Source organism: Stegostoma tigrinum, chromosome 7 (assembly GCF_030684315.1).
Source record: "Stegostoma tigrinum isolate sSteTig4 chromosome 7, sSteTig4.hap1, whole genome shotgun sequence".
Taxonomy (NCBI): Eukaryota; Metazoa; Chordata; class Chondrichthyes; order Orectolobiformes; family Stegostomatidae; genus Stegostoma; species Stegostoma tigrinum.
The window spans coordinates 71,457,573-71,471,300 of NC_081360.1; the positions used below are offsets into that span (position 1 = coordinate 71,457,573).

The 13,728-nt window shown below is 41.5% G+C and overlaps 1 protein-coding gene across 10 annotated transcripts in view; it reads right to left on the minus strand.

The window, feature by feature from the left end:
• nckap5l (NCK-associated protein 5-like) overlaps positions 1-13,728 on the minus strand; it is a 752,792-nt gene that overhangs the window by 318,818 nt on the left and 420,246 nt on the right. The window contains exons 1-2 of one of the 10 annotated variants that reach the window (XM_059647407.1): positions 2,574-2,616; positions 1,841-1,938 (exon numbers count right to left, since the gene is read on the minus strand). The exons of the other annotated variants lie outside the window; for them this stretch is intronic. The gene's annotated coding sequence lies outside the window, so the exon portion shown is untranslated. Of the gene's footprint in view, positions 1-1,840; positions 1,939-2,573; positions 2,617-13,728 lie in introns of those variants that run through there. 10 annotated transcript variants of the gene reach the window in all.

Sequence of the window (13,728 nt, forward strand, 5' to 3'; positions counted from 1 at the left end):
CTCCCAGTCGAAATGGTGGTTCTCTTTGTCCATGTGGATTGAGAGGAGTTAGTACTGGTCGTGTCTTTTTGTACCCAGTTGGTGTTCAAGTGTTCTTGTTGTAAGTTTCCTTCCTGTTTGTCCAATGTAATGTTTCTCACAGTCTCTGCAGGGGATCTTGTAGATCTACAGATACTTTCAGACACTACATAGATCCCCTGCAGAGACTGTGAGAAACATTACATTGGACAAACAGGAAGGAAACTTACAACAAGAACATTTGACCACCAACTGGCTACAAAAAGACACGATCAATACTCACTCATCTCAATCCACATGGACAAGGAGAACCACCAATTCGACTGGGTGAACACCAAAATCCTGGGACAAGCTCGGCAGAGACAGGCACGAGAATTCCTAGAAGCCTGGCACTCCATGATGCATACTAGTAATAAACACATTGAACCCATATATATTCCACAACGAAGGAAAGCTGGAAGTGAGCCAATCCACCTCAATGGACCCCGGAGTTTAAAAACCAGGCGGGAAAACACACCGATGCTTTGTTGGAGGCTGCACTGAGGATGTTACCCAGCATGGTAATGGAACATCTGCAAAGCAAGAAACCAGCTCGGCCAGCCAACCAACCTCGAGTGACAGTTATGTCAGATCAGGAGGGTAATTAACTGGTAGGGGCTGATCAGGTCAGATCAAGTCAGGAGTGATGTGGATGTGCTGGATTTGGACTGGGGCGAACAAAGTCAGAAGTCACATGATACCAGGTTATAGTCCAACAGGTTTATTTGAAATCTCAAGTTTTCGAAGTATAGCCCCTCCATCAAGTGAAGTCACTATGCTCTGAAAGCTGTGATTTCAAGTAAACCTGGTGGACTATAACCTGGTGTTTTGTGACGTCTGACCAAGTCAGAAATAGTAGAGTTGAGGGTATAGTCAGCACTTACTGTGAATGAAGGAGGAGATTCAGTTATACAGCTTCGTAGGATCAAGATCAAATTTTTGTCGACAACATTTCTTGGTAGCAATCTCCGAAGTAGTTTGGAATTGTCCAAAGTCTCAGACTCAGAATTCTTTTCAGAGTCAGAAACCTTTGCAGAGAGTCTCAGGAAATATAGTACATCAGACAATCAAACATCCCAAGAAATTCCCATAGCGTTGCTGCATCAGGGTCTCTGACTTGTTGATACAGACCTTGGATTGTACATCTGGTCTCCAACCAGAGACAATAACCATGCAGGAAAACAAAATGCACGCACAACCAGAAAAGTTTCATAAGTACAATAATAATATCTTTGCTATGAATGTATATCCTCTCAACTTCATGCGCAGGTGCCTACTAAATAGACAAGAGGACACAGAATGCCCTAACACACTCACCACACTGCCCTACATCAAAAACATATCTGAATTGACAATGAGACTCCTACAACCACTAGGAATCATGGTAGCATGCAAGCCCACAGCCACTCTGCAACATACACTCACAAGGGTTAAAGACCCCATTCCCACAATATGCAGAACCAACATAGTTTACAAAATACACTGCAATGACTGCCGTAAGAGTTACATTGGACAGACAGGAAGGGAACTACCCATCAGAATATACAAGCATCAGCTAACAGCAAAAGGACACGATGAACTTTCCTTAATACCAGTACACTTGGACAATGGAGGCCATCAGTTTAACTGGGACTAGGTAACCATTGTAGTCCAAGCCAAACATAGACATGCATGGCAATCCCAACAGGCATGGCTCTCAGACCATAATGCAATCGACAAACATTCAGAATTGGACCCCATTTACAAACCCATACAGAACAAAACTGGAAATGACACTACTCACCATAACAGGCCGGACAGTATAAATTCCAAGCAGAGCAGAATAACATCACTTCATCGGGGGCCTAACTGATGACATTACCTGGCATGGTGATGAAACGCCTGAATGAAAACAAGCCAGTTTGGCAAGCAAGTCAACAACCTCGGTACAGTAACGAACTTCCAGACATCAGGTAGAAATACTAAAAGCTAACAGTCAAAAAGACTACTCTCTGCCTCAGCAGTGGCCATTTTTGTTACCAGGAAAGCTGTCACCTTTAAACATCCAAAACTGCAACACTGACTACATTACTGACTGGATTTACAAATCAGACCATTGTCATTGATAGGGTAAAATCAGTGATTTTAGTTATTTTTTAAACATTAATATTTAATTTAAGCAAGATATTAGCAAAATCAAATTAACTGTATTAATTTGTTTGATAGTTAATATTATCTCCAAGTTTATATTTTTCAGCAGACATTTTTAATAATAATCTGCATTTAACTGCCTTTAACACAGTGAAAAGTCCCAAGGCACTTAACAGGGTCTTGAGAAATTCAATTAAAAGCTTTTGATTTCTACCAAAATTTTCCTAGGTCAGCTGAAAACTGGAGTCTGGTTAAGGGAGTAACCAGAGGCCTCCAACATTTTACAGTGTGTTCTGCTGTTCTCCACTAGACTCACAGCAAGCAACTGTCAGAATTCTTATTAATTTTACAATTGTAACTTCTAGTGCTGAATGGGTTTTTGTTACCTGCTTAACAGTAAACAATGTTCACTGGTTCACTGTCTGAAGCTGTGTGATAAGATGTAATATACTCTCATAAATCAACCAGAGCGACTCAGAATTTCACAACATAAGCCTAGATATTACACACGTTGAGCTGAAATAGTGAGATGATCCTTTATAAAATCGTTGCTGCAACCAATCAGGATATTTTGTGCAGCTCTGATCATCACGACACTGAAAGGATACTAGAAGTATTGCAGAATACATAAGAGCTCAATCAGAATGATTAAGGTGCTGGATTATGACAAGTGACAAAAGGAACTAGGCAGCTGCCCAATGGAAAAGAGAAGTCTGATATAGAGGGTGACATGAATACTGTATAACACAGGAGCTGGGACTGAATAATGTTGACCATGACAAGTAGTTCCACCTTGCCCAGGAAGTAAAATTGGACACCTGCATGTGAAAGAGTCAAGATCAGCACTGATGCAGACAAGCAACTCCTCAGGGATGCAATGGCCTAGTGAACTTGCAATTCCTGCCTCCGGCTGGATCTTCATATTTTGAAAGATCTGGTGCTATATTTGAAGGCCAACTAGAGCTCATAAGCCAGACACTACCCTCAGCCTATGGTCATTACTCCTACAACAGAAGAGATGCCTCCCCTGGCTCCCTGCCTGAATCATGTCCGAGACACACTGTTGGATGGAATGATGGAAAGACAGACATCATCATCCTGACAGAACTGAATCAAAATTCTATTATATTACACCCATGTTGCCAGGTCAGAACAGATTGGTGCTGCTGGATCCCACAAAGGGATGGAAAACAATGCTGGATAAACAATCTCTCGCACTCTGCAAGAATTTGTAGCACTATTTTCTCTCTGCTGCCTCATACTCACAGGGCCACTTACTCTAATTCTGCCATTGTGAATATATCTCACTAAGGGTGATGGACAGCAAGCCTGAGCAGCATGTAAAACATGTCTATTCAAGGGATCACACCCATCTTATTCTTAAATTGTTGACCCTTCCTACTCGCTACACTTCCTAATCACTCACTGTCAACGTATCGGCACCTCATACTGATCCATCCTCTTAAAACTGGTGCTGTTACCATTCCCCTCACATTGAATCCTTCTCTCTATCGCCTTATCGGAAAAAGTAACCCATAATTGGGCTGAAGTGGGCAAGACTATTGGGGGAGCAGCGCACATCAAGCTGCTCGCCTAAATGCAAAATTCTGCCAATGCTGGAAATCTGAAATAAAAGCAAAATATGTCAGAGAAACTCCACAGGTGTGACTGCATCTGGGGAGAGAGAAACCGTTAATGTTTGAGGGAGTTTGGTACCACACGTTGGCTAAAGCTCGACATAATCTTCTATTTTTCCTCACCAATTAATTCCTCCCCTTCACTTTTGCAGGTAGCACGCAGGCATGTCAGCCAGAAAAGGCCACAGCCTGGGGCTCTGAGCCATGACCACGTTCTGAAGGAGGAAGGAGAGAAATTTGAAGGACACCTCCCCACATTCTCACAATTGTGATGACTCCAGCACAAACACATGACTATCTCCATGGAAATGGTGGTGGCCACTTTGGACATCCAGGTCGAGCAGAATGCTCAATAATATGCTGGAGATATGCACCCGGATCTGCACTCTATCGGTCTAGCCATGGATGGCTGTATCAATGGCAAAGTGAGAATAGAATAAGGGACCTTAACCTCAGAGTGCCTCTTCGGTTAAGTAAATAGGAGATGCCAGCTGGCATCCACAGGGAGGAAGAACAGCACACAGACAACCCAGCACTTTCATAGATCACTCCAGAGATGCCCTGACCCTCTTCTGCTCCTGCTTCTGACCCCAATAGCTGCAGCAGCCCAGGAAAAAGAAGGGTGAGTCTGCATTTAGACAGCAGAGTCTAAGTGGGCCTGGATCCTCTCAGCCAAGGTGTACCAGGCTACAACTACTCAAGTCTTAAGTTATCTTCAGGTGTACCACACAGCCAGCTCCCTGCACTCCCAAGTTGGAACCTTGGCTTACACCCAAAGGTAGTGGGAGGAAGTCAAACAAAAAAATAAGTCAGTGCAAAGTGGCACAAATTTTCAATAATTTTGTAAATACACTGGTTTGTCAATATATACACACATCCACTGTATTAATATCATACCATATTGGAAGGAACAACTTAAATTCCAACATCTGCAAGATTTGGAGTATCTTCAACCAATTTTTTTTTGTCATTGTAATCACCAAACATTTGCTTACTCTCAGAATCAAAAATGTGAATAGCCTAATCCATCAGGAAAAGTGCACAGCCACTAGTTGGGATTCTTAGCCAAGTCAATACAAATGAATCTCACAGGATACTAAGAATAAAGGTATGTTGTAGAACAGTAGCCAGAGCCTGGTATATCAAATAGTTCATTTGTCACACTCATCTTGTAGGAGAGATGGTGTGATATGTGATACTTCCACAAACTTCACAAGGAAATGAAGTTTGTCCTTTGTCTGCCCTTCTCAAAGGGATGTTGTCACATTTTACTCAGATGATCAACAGCAAACTCATGTTAATTTCTGGCAGAGTCACAAATTGCAGCCCATTACAGACTGAACATTAGCAGAACAGATGAGGAGGCATGGCAAGAGGTCACAGCAGTCTCATCGCAATGTGAAACACTTAAATGGACCATAATGTACAATCTCTCAAAAGGAACATTCTCAGAACGAGTGACAACTTGAAAGTTGTCATAAGAGACTGATCTCTCAAAGTATTCAAAATGTTTTAAGCACATATTAGCATCAATGTCCAGCAGAGCAATCTAATGCAAGCTCTCATTGTCACAAAACAAATAAAATTTGCTGGAGAAACTCAGGTCAATGCAGTGAAAGCAGAGTAAACGTTTTCAGCCTGGTATCACTCATTCTAGACTAAAAGTATTAATTCTGCTTCCCTCTCCATTGATACTGCCAGATCTGCTGAGTTTTTCCAGCATTGTTTCTTGAAGATTTCCAGTATCCACAGTGTTTCACTCATATATTACTAGCTCAGCCTCCTCTATTTGATGCTTCTAAAGGGCTCTCTCAGGATCCTCAACCCTACTATCATCCTCTAAAGGTTTCTGCATTTCTCTCCTCTTTCTCCTAAACTACCTCCACATTGTGCATGGCAAAAACACATGTCAGCGATGCATCTCTGGGCTGTATGGTACAGGTCTGCCTGACTGGTTCTTGCATCAAAACCTCATCATCTTCAAGGGAGCTTGTACTGGCCTTTGTCATAGCATGGCCAGCATTGTACCTTTGACTCGCAGTTCCAGCTATAGGCAAACGAAAATGGCCAGCACAGCTATAAACTCCCCAGGATACGTCACTGAGGTGGTAAATTAACAGACACTTGCTTAGTTTTCACGCTGAATTTTTGATGCGCTGACTTTTCCAATTTAAGAAGTTTATCCGGAAGATGTAATTGCTAAGAGAACGTGGAGGCTTAATGAGATGCAAATACATGCTAATAGCCTTCTTGCCGACTGATGATGAAATTTTGATCTTGCCATCTCTGGTAGAAAAATGTAATTGTAAGAGACTTTTCTGAAAGTAAGAATATGCTTTTTGGATGCTGTCTCAATTAATTCATCATGATCATATCAGGATGGAAATATCACACCAAATTTTTTTTTCTACACAGAAATACCTATGCATACAGAATTTTCTTAACAGAAACTGGAAAATCTCAGTGCCCAGGTGCCATTTTCAATTCCAAGATAGTGGAAGATTTTATTTCCTACTAATTTTAAACACTTCAAAAATCAACAATAAACCACATTTAAGTGCAGAATTAGTGCAGCAAGACCGGGCATGGAAAAGCTTTCTCAATCAAAATGCATTACTTTATAATTAAGCATTGAATTGAGCATCAAAAAGTACACATTGAGAGAGCATCATTATGGTCTGGTAAGACTACGGCGACTTTTCCTTTACACAGTACACAGCACCTGATTCTTTGACAGGCATGAAGAAGGTAACTGCTGTGGTTATTTCAAGTTATGATACATCTTTATTTTGTGCCTACTATTTACTGTATCATTTTTGATGATAACTTGGCATGGTCATCAACCAGGAGTCAGACAACCCCAATTCTACGATAACAAGGTGTAGAGCTGGATGAACACAGCAGGTCAAACAGCACCAGAGGTGCAGAAAAGCTGACGTTTCGGACCTAGACCCTTCTTCAGAAATGTGGGAGGGGAAGTGGGTTCCGAAATAAATAGAGAGAGAGAGAGGGGGAGAGGTGGATAGAGGATGGACAGAGGAGAAGATAGGTGGAGAGGAGATAGACAGGTCAAAGAGGCCGGGATGGAACGAGTAAAGGTGAGTGTAGGTGAGGTAGGGAGGAGATGAGTCAGTCCAGGGAGGACGGACAGATCAAGCGGGGGCAGGGTGAGGTTAGTAGGTGGGAGATGGGGGTGAGGTTTGAAGTGGGAGGAGGGGATAGGTGGGAGGAAGGACAGGTTAGGGAGGCAGGGACAAGCCCCTCCCGCTACCGCATCCCAAAACCAGCCAGCTTGTCCCCACCCCTCTAACCTGTTCTTCCTCCCACCTAACCTCTCCTCCCACCTCAAGCCCCACCCCCATCTCCCACCTTCTAACTTCATCCCACCTCCCCCCCACCCCCCCCCCCTTGACCTGTCAGTCCTCCCTGGACTGACCCTTCTCCTCCCTACCTCCCCACCTACACTCACCTTTACTGGCTCCATCCCCGTCTCTTTCACCGGTCTGTCTCCTCTATCCATCTTCTACACGCCTCCCCCTCTCTTCCTATTTATTTCAGAACCCCCTTCCCCTCCCCCATTTCTGAAGAAGGGTCCAGACCTTGAAACGTCAGCCTTCCTGCTCCTCCGATGCTGCTTGGCCTGTTCTGTTTATCTAGCTTTACACCTTGTTATATCAGATTCTCCAGCATCTGCAGTTCCTACTATCTATGAAACCTCTATTCTACAATCATTTAGGACACCCGTTACTAAAACTATTTTAAAAGTGATTAAAATAGCTGTTGGCCACTTCCCTGACCTCTAAGATTCAAACAGAGTTTGAAGGTAAATATCTGACAGAGTTGAACCTGCTGGTGATCTCCTTGCTGTCCGATTTGACAGCCCAAAGATATTATGAGACAAAGATTTACAGATTGTATTAATGACCTTAACATCAGCCAAATATCTTCCACACATTCTAGACTTTCCTGAAGAGAAGGCTTCACATAAAACATACAGTCCACTCATTTCTGGTAACAAAAGTTATAAAATTCATTTCTCGAACATGAGTAGAACGTCAATGAAACAAATATATTAAAGTAAGTTAATAGTGACAATATAAAATATTAAACTTCACAAACCTGAATTAATTACAGGGAATGATCTGTTAAAACTGAAGTACAACCAGCCAAACTTCCTTCATCTTATTGTTTTCACCGCTTCTTAGCTGACTGAAACATCCTACCTCTTAAAATTCTTTCAGGCAGGTGCAATCTACCAATAGAAGGACAACACCAAGCATTGGAAACAGATGTCATGTTAAGACATACAGCTAATTTATAGCATGTAGATTTAACTCTGAGGTATATATTATTATGTAAATACACAGCATCTAGTGGCAAGTTTTGGAAGTCTTTGCACATCAACACAGCTTCCCTGTGCTGAACAGAAAATAATGTGGCATCATAGTTCAAAAAGGTCATGCTACCTACTGGTGCATTTCTATTGAAATCTAGTGTTGAGTATTTAAGTCAGAATTAAAGTTCACTGGAAACAGTTTCATAGGTACTTTAAGGGAGCAAGAGATTTTGAATGAGCCATTGAACTTAAACACTGTAAAGGTCAATAAGCCTAGAAGATCTGTGCCACTGACATGACCTAGTGTATACTCCATACACTGGAAGTGCCATATATTTGCATATTCTACTATCTGTTGTCCATTGATTTCTTTCCCTACTTTTGTAATACATTTTACAGTTCAGAATTACTCTTACTAATTTTGCATGTCAATATTTATTGACCACAATTTAAAGTTAATACATATGCAAAATGCAAGCACATACAATTGAAGCTTTTTCTGGAATATCAATCACAACAGTGTTCATGTGAAATGCTGGTTACTAATGCCTGTTGCTTCCAGAACTGAGAAGTCAAGAATGAGGATCATTGATACAGTATTAAATGCAACTATGAATGATTTAATGCAAGAGAAACTGCTTTACATCATGAACAATAAGACTGTGGAAATCACTTCCAGGATTAGGCCGAGGCAGAAACTAATGCTCAGATTTTGGAGATCTATAGTGTGGAGACAGTGCTCATACTGGCCATCAAGAAAGCTGCCCACAAAAATCACATGGAATTTCTATTCTCACTTTACTTTGAATCTGATACTAAGTCAAGAGTTCTCCAGGTGTATTGCAACAGCAATGTCTTCAAGCAGGGTAAGCCAATCGCATTGAAGTAATCTCAGAGGGCAAACCAAGAAGTGGTATAGTTTTGTCAATGGTCACTCCACCTGAAATGGGAGCTCTATTTCTTTCTGCAGAGATGGTGAAAGATTGGACGAGTATTTCTCAGACATTCATTTTAATTTTGCTAAACTACATCTTACAGAATGGGATAAATGCTTAACACAAACATGGAACAATGGTAGCAACAGAAACGTTAAACATTTTCTGAATAAAATATATTTTAGAAATGTGGAAATTTATCATAATAGAAAACTGTGAAGATCGACAAATATAACTATGCTTATTCATGGCCAGCAAGCTTCTCAGCAATAATTATTAAATGCAATACATTATTTAAGAACCTATTATACCTCATTCAACAAGGTATAGCCTTTTATACAGTGGAAAAAAGTAGTGTAGAACAGCACGTGTTCATCCGTTCAATGATAATTAATCAATTGCAGTCTGGGTGACGACACAAGTGTAGAATCACTGACAGTAACATCTCAATTTCCATTTTGAACTCTGCATATTCGGTTCAAGGAATAACTAATGTATAATTCAAAAATGCTGGAAAGTAGTTTCTATGGAGTGAAACAGAGTTAACATTTTTGGCCAATAACCGTCCAATCCCTCGATCAAAATTAGAAGTCACTACCAATTTTGTAGGAGTGATGGTGGTGTGACTTTGTAAATGCTCAAGATTAAATTGAATAGGTGGCTAAAGAACTGAATTTGATACGGAAACAGGGTGGGTTTGTGAGATCATGACTATTGGAAGATAAGCGTAAACACTGGCTGAAAAACCAATTTTTATGTTATAACTATGTATTTCAAAGCACTTTAAAAGATTAATTATTATATGAAACCGAAGTGTGAAGTCATCTTGTATTGTTCTCTGCAGCCTCAGGATAACTTCAATAGTGAAAACCTTAATAGATTTTTTGGCTCAAAACCAGTTGCTTAGAATATCAAATGAAAATATCTAAAATATCTGGATTCAAGACAGCAAAAGAGTAACCAATTTCACATTTTGAGAGGTGATAAGGTAAACAAATTTGATTCTGAAGTTTAGATAAGAAAGGCTTCATAAATGCCAGATATGATGCTTTGGAGGTGCCCATTTCTGAGATGCTGATATTGTTGTCAGGTTTCCGAGACATTCTAAAGTGTGGTTAAGCACAAAATGTTCCTACACATTTGAAAATATAATCCCAACTAGATAATAAATATCAGACATTATGGTTTGGTTAGTTATTTGAAGTTTTACACTTTCTCTCCTAATATTCCAACATATTTCATAATATTTTTCACTCTTGTACCTTTAACATGTAATCCAGTTACACGAGGACCTCAATATACATTTGACACTTACAGCAACTCGCAGTTTCATAAATTAGTGTTGAATACTCTTTGAGCCAGTTTACATCTTAAACTGTAAGTGAGACAGTTAGGTTATTTATGCATAAATATATCTGTGTACATATAATTTGATTCACAGCTGAACCATCCTCTGAGTCTGCTGCAGACCACACAGGCACACAGAGAATGTGTCTATTATTTTCCCCCTTCCAGTTAAATTTGGCTTACATTCTATATTTCCTAGAATTGTTGGTTTAAGTATCAATTCAACTACAGCCTATTTGCTGACACAAAAAGAGTAGTCAAAACCTGAAATAACCCTAAGTCAATAAAACATCAAGAAAGGTTAAGCAAAGATCCTGAACACACAAATACCTTATGTAATTGCATGATAGAAAATCAGCTGATGCCTTTATTAAATCCATGTCATGAGTTAGCTAACCCGATTTATAAGCCCTCCCCACTCTGCTTAATTCTCATTTATACCATCTAAATCATCAACATATAATAAGTACATTCTTAATGATCAGGAAGGAAACAAACCTGGCATTGTTCAGAACGATACGTCCCTTTTTGTACAGCTGTTAAACTCATGTGTGATTTGAGCATCACATTTTTATCACCACAGGTGAAAAAACACGCAATACATTAACTACGCAGCATGTGTTTATCTTGTTGCAAAATAAACACAAAGCCTTTCATTGACAAAATGTCTCTGCTTCTATCCACAGAACAAGAAGAAAAGTGGAAGAATATTTCAAAATTATTTTCTTGGTGCCAGGTTTCCAAATAGAAAACAAATATTAGGGTGAGAAAAATTTAATCAGAAAGTGATATTTCTATGTTCACCGCATAAGTTTTTTTTTGTCCAGCATGGGAACTATAATTTAAGTGCTACATTGTTGAATGCAAACTCAGTTTAGCACAAATTGGTCAGGAGCCAATGAGCAGAACTGCAGAGTTGTGAAGTCAGTTCAGCTACACTGACTCCCACAGCTACCTAGAATACACCTCTTCCCACCCACCCTCCTGCAAAAATTCCATCCCCTATTCCCAATTCCTCCGGCTCCACCGCATCTGCTCCCGGGATGAGGCATTCCACTCCCGCAAATCCCAGATGTCCAAGTTCTTCAAGGACCGCAACTTTCCCCCCACAGTGGTTGAGAACGCCCTTGACCACGTCTCCCGTATTTCCCGCAACACATCCCTCACACCCCGCCACCGCCACAACCGGTCCAAGAGGATCCCCCTCGTTCTTACACACCACCCTACCAACCTCCGGATACAGCGCATCATCCTCCGACACTTCCGCCATCTACAATCCGACCCCACCACCCAAGACATTTTTCCATCCCCACCCTTGTCCACTTTCCGGAGAGACCACTCTCTCCATGATTCCCTTGTTCACTCCACACTGCCCTCCAACCCCACCACACCCGACACCTTCCCCTGCAACCGCAGGAAGTGCTACACTTGCCCCCATACCTCCTCCCTCACACCCATCCCAGGCCCCAAGATGACTTTCCATATTAAGCAGAGGTTCACCTGCACATCTGCCAATGTGGTATACTGTATCCATTGTACCCAGTGTGGCTTCCTCTACATTGGGGAAACCAAGCGAAGGCTTGGGGACCGCTTTGCAGAACACCTCCGCTCAGTTCACAATAAACAACTGCACCTCCCAGTCGCGAACCATTTCAACTCCCCCTCCCATTCTTTAGATGACATGCCCATCATGGGCCTCCTGCAGTGCCACAATGATGCCACCCGAAGGTTGCAGGAACAGCAACTCATATTCCGCTTGGGAACCCTGCAGCCCAATGTGGACTTCACAAGCTTCAAAACCTCCCCTTCCCCCACTGCATCCCAAAACCAGCCCAGCCTGTCTCTGCCTCCCTAACCTGTTCTTCCTCTCACCCATCCCTTCCTCCCACCTCAAGCCGCACCTCCATTTCCTACCTACTAACCTCATCCCACCTCCTTGACCTGTCCATCTTCCCTGGACTGACCTATCCCCTCCCTACCTCCCCACCTATACTCTCCTCTCTACCTATCTTCTTTTCTCTCCACCTTCGGTCCGCCTCCCCCTCTCTCCCTATTTATTCCAGAACCCTCACCCCATCCCCCTCTTTGATGAAGGGTCTAGGCCCGAAACGTCAGATATTGTGCTCCTGAGATGCTGCTTGGCCTGCTGTGTTCATCCAGCTTCACACTTTGTTATCTCAGCTACACATCCATTCAGCTCCCAATCACTCTATGATAACACGGCCTTGCTCAATGAGTGGATACAAAGACTGGACTGAAACTTGTCCTTGCCTGTTTCTTGCATCAGCTGATTAGTTTGGCGAAACAAGAACCTGAAACTGAAAGCAAGTCACTCAAGCATCATTTTAATCCAAGTAAAATTTATTTCCATTAATCAGCAAGTGATTGTGATCTAAAGTGTTCTTCCTGCAATGATGTTACAATAAAATTCAATTGCGACTTTCAGAAGGAAATCAGATAAACACTTGGGAGGAGAAACAAATGCAAGGCTCTGGAACAAAGAGGAATCCAGACTAGCTAAACTGCTCTTGCAGAGATCCAGCACATAGTCTCTTTCTGGGATGCCATCAGTTCTTGATTCTCAAGGAAAATGAAGGCAACTGAAATACGTGCCAAATTGTGGCGATATCACCTTTGTGCAATGCTTTTATACGAAAGGCATGAATTACGGTAACACGGCAGTTGAATCTGTCACAGAGCACTTTTCTACTGCAATCATCGCACAGCCTTTAAACGATGAAGTATCGAATTCTATCACAGCTGAGTATGCCACAGTAAATCAAGTGATCTTGCTGCAGAATACAGGTTTCCGGTTTAGAATACAACTGGTAGCTGGTACCTTTATACTGCTTTTGAGAATGTAGAGAACATCAAGGATTCCCCCCCCCAATTTGGGAGCAGTTTCTTTTAACTTTCTCCACCTCCAAGGCTATTATAGCTGAAAAAGCAATTTGACATGTCTAATGCTCACGTGTATCAAATAAAACCTGAAGAATCCACAAATGTACTCTCCACCAAAAACTGGGATTATGCTTGGGTTGTAATAAGTACATGGTTACAATACGTCTATAAAATCTCTCTCTCTCTCTCACACACACACACACACACACACACACACACACACACACGCGCTATTTTATATGCGGCCTGTTGACATGTACTGAATGTCTTTCCTCATTTTAATGGTGATGCCATCTTCTTTCCTGTAATGTCTTTGCTTTTACTGTTATTATTGTGCATAATTCATAACACAGAAATAAGTGATTCAAATCAACTAGCTGATAAG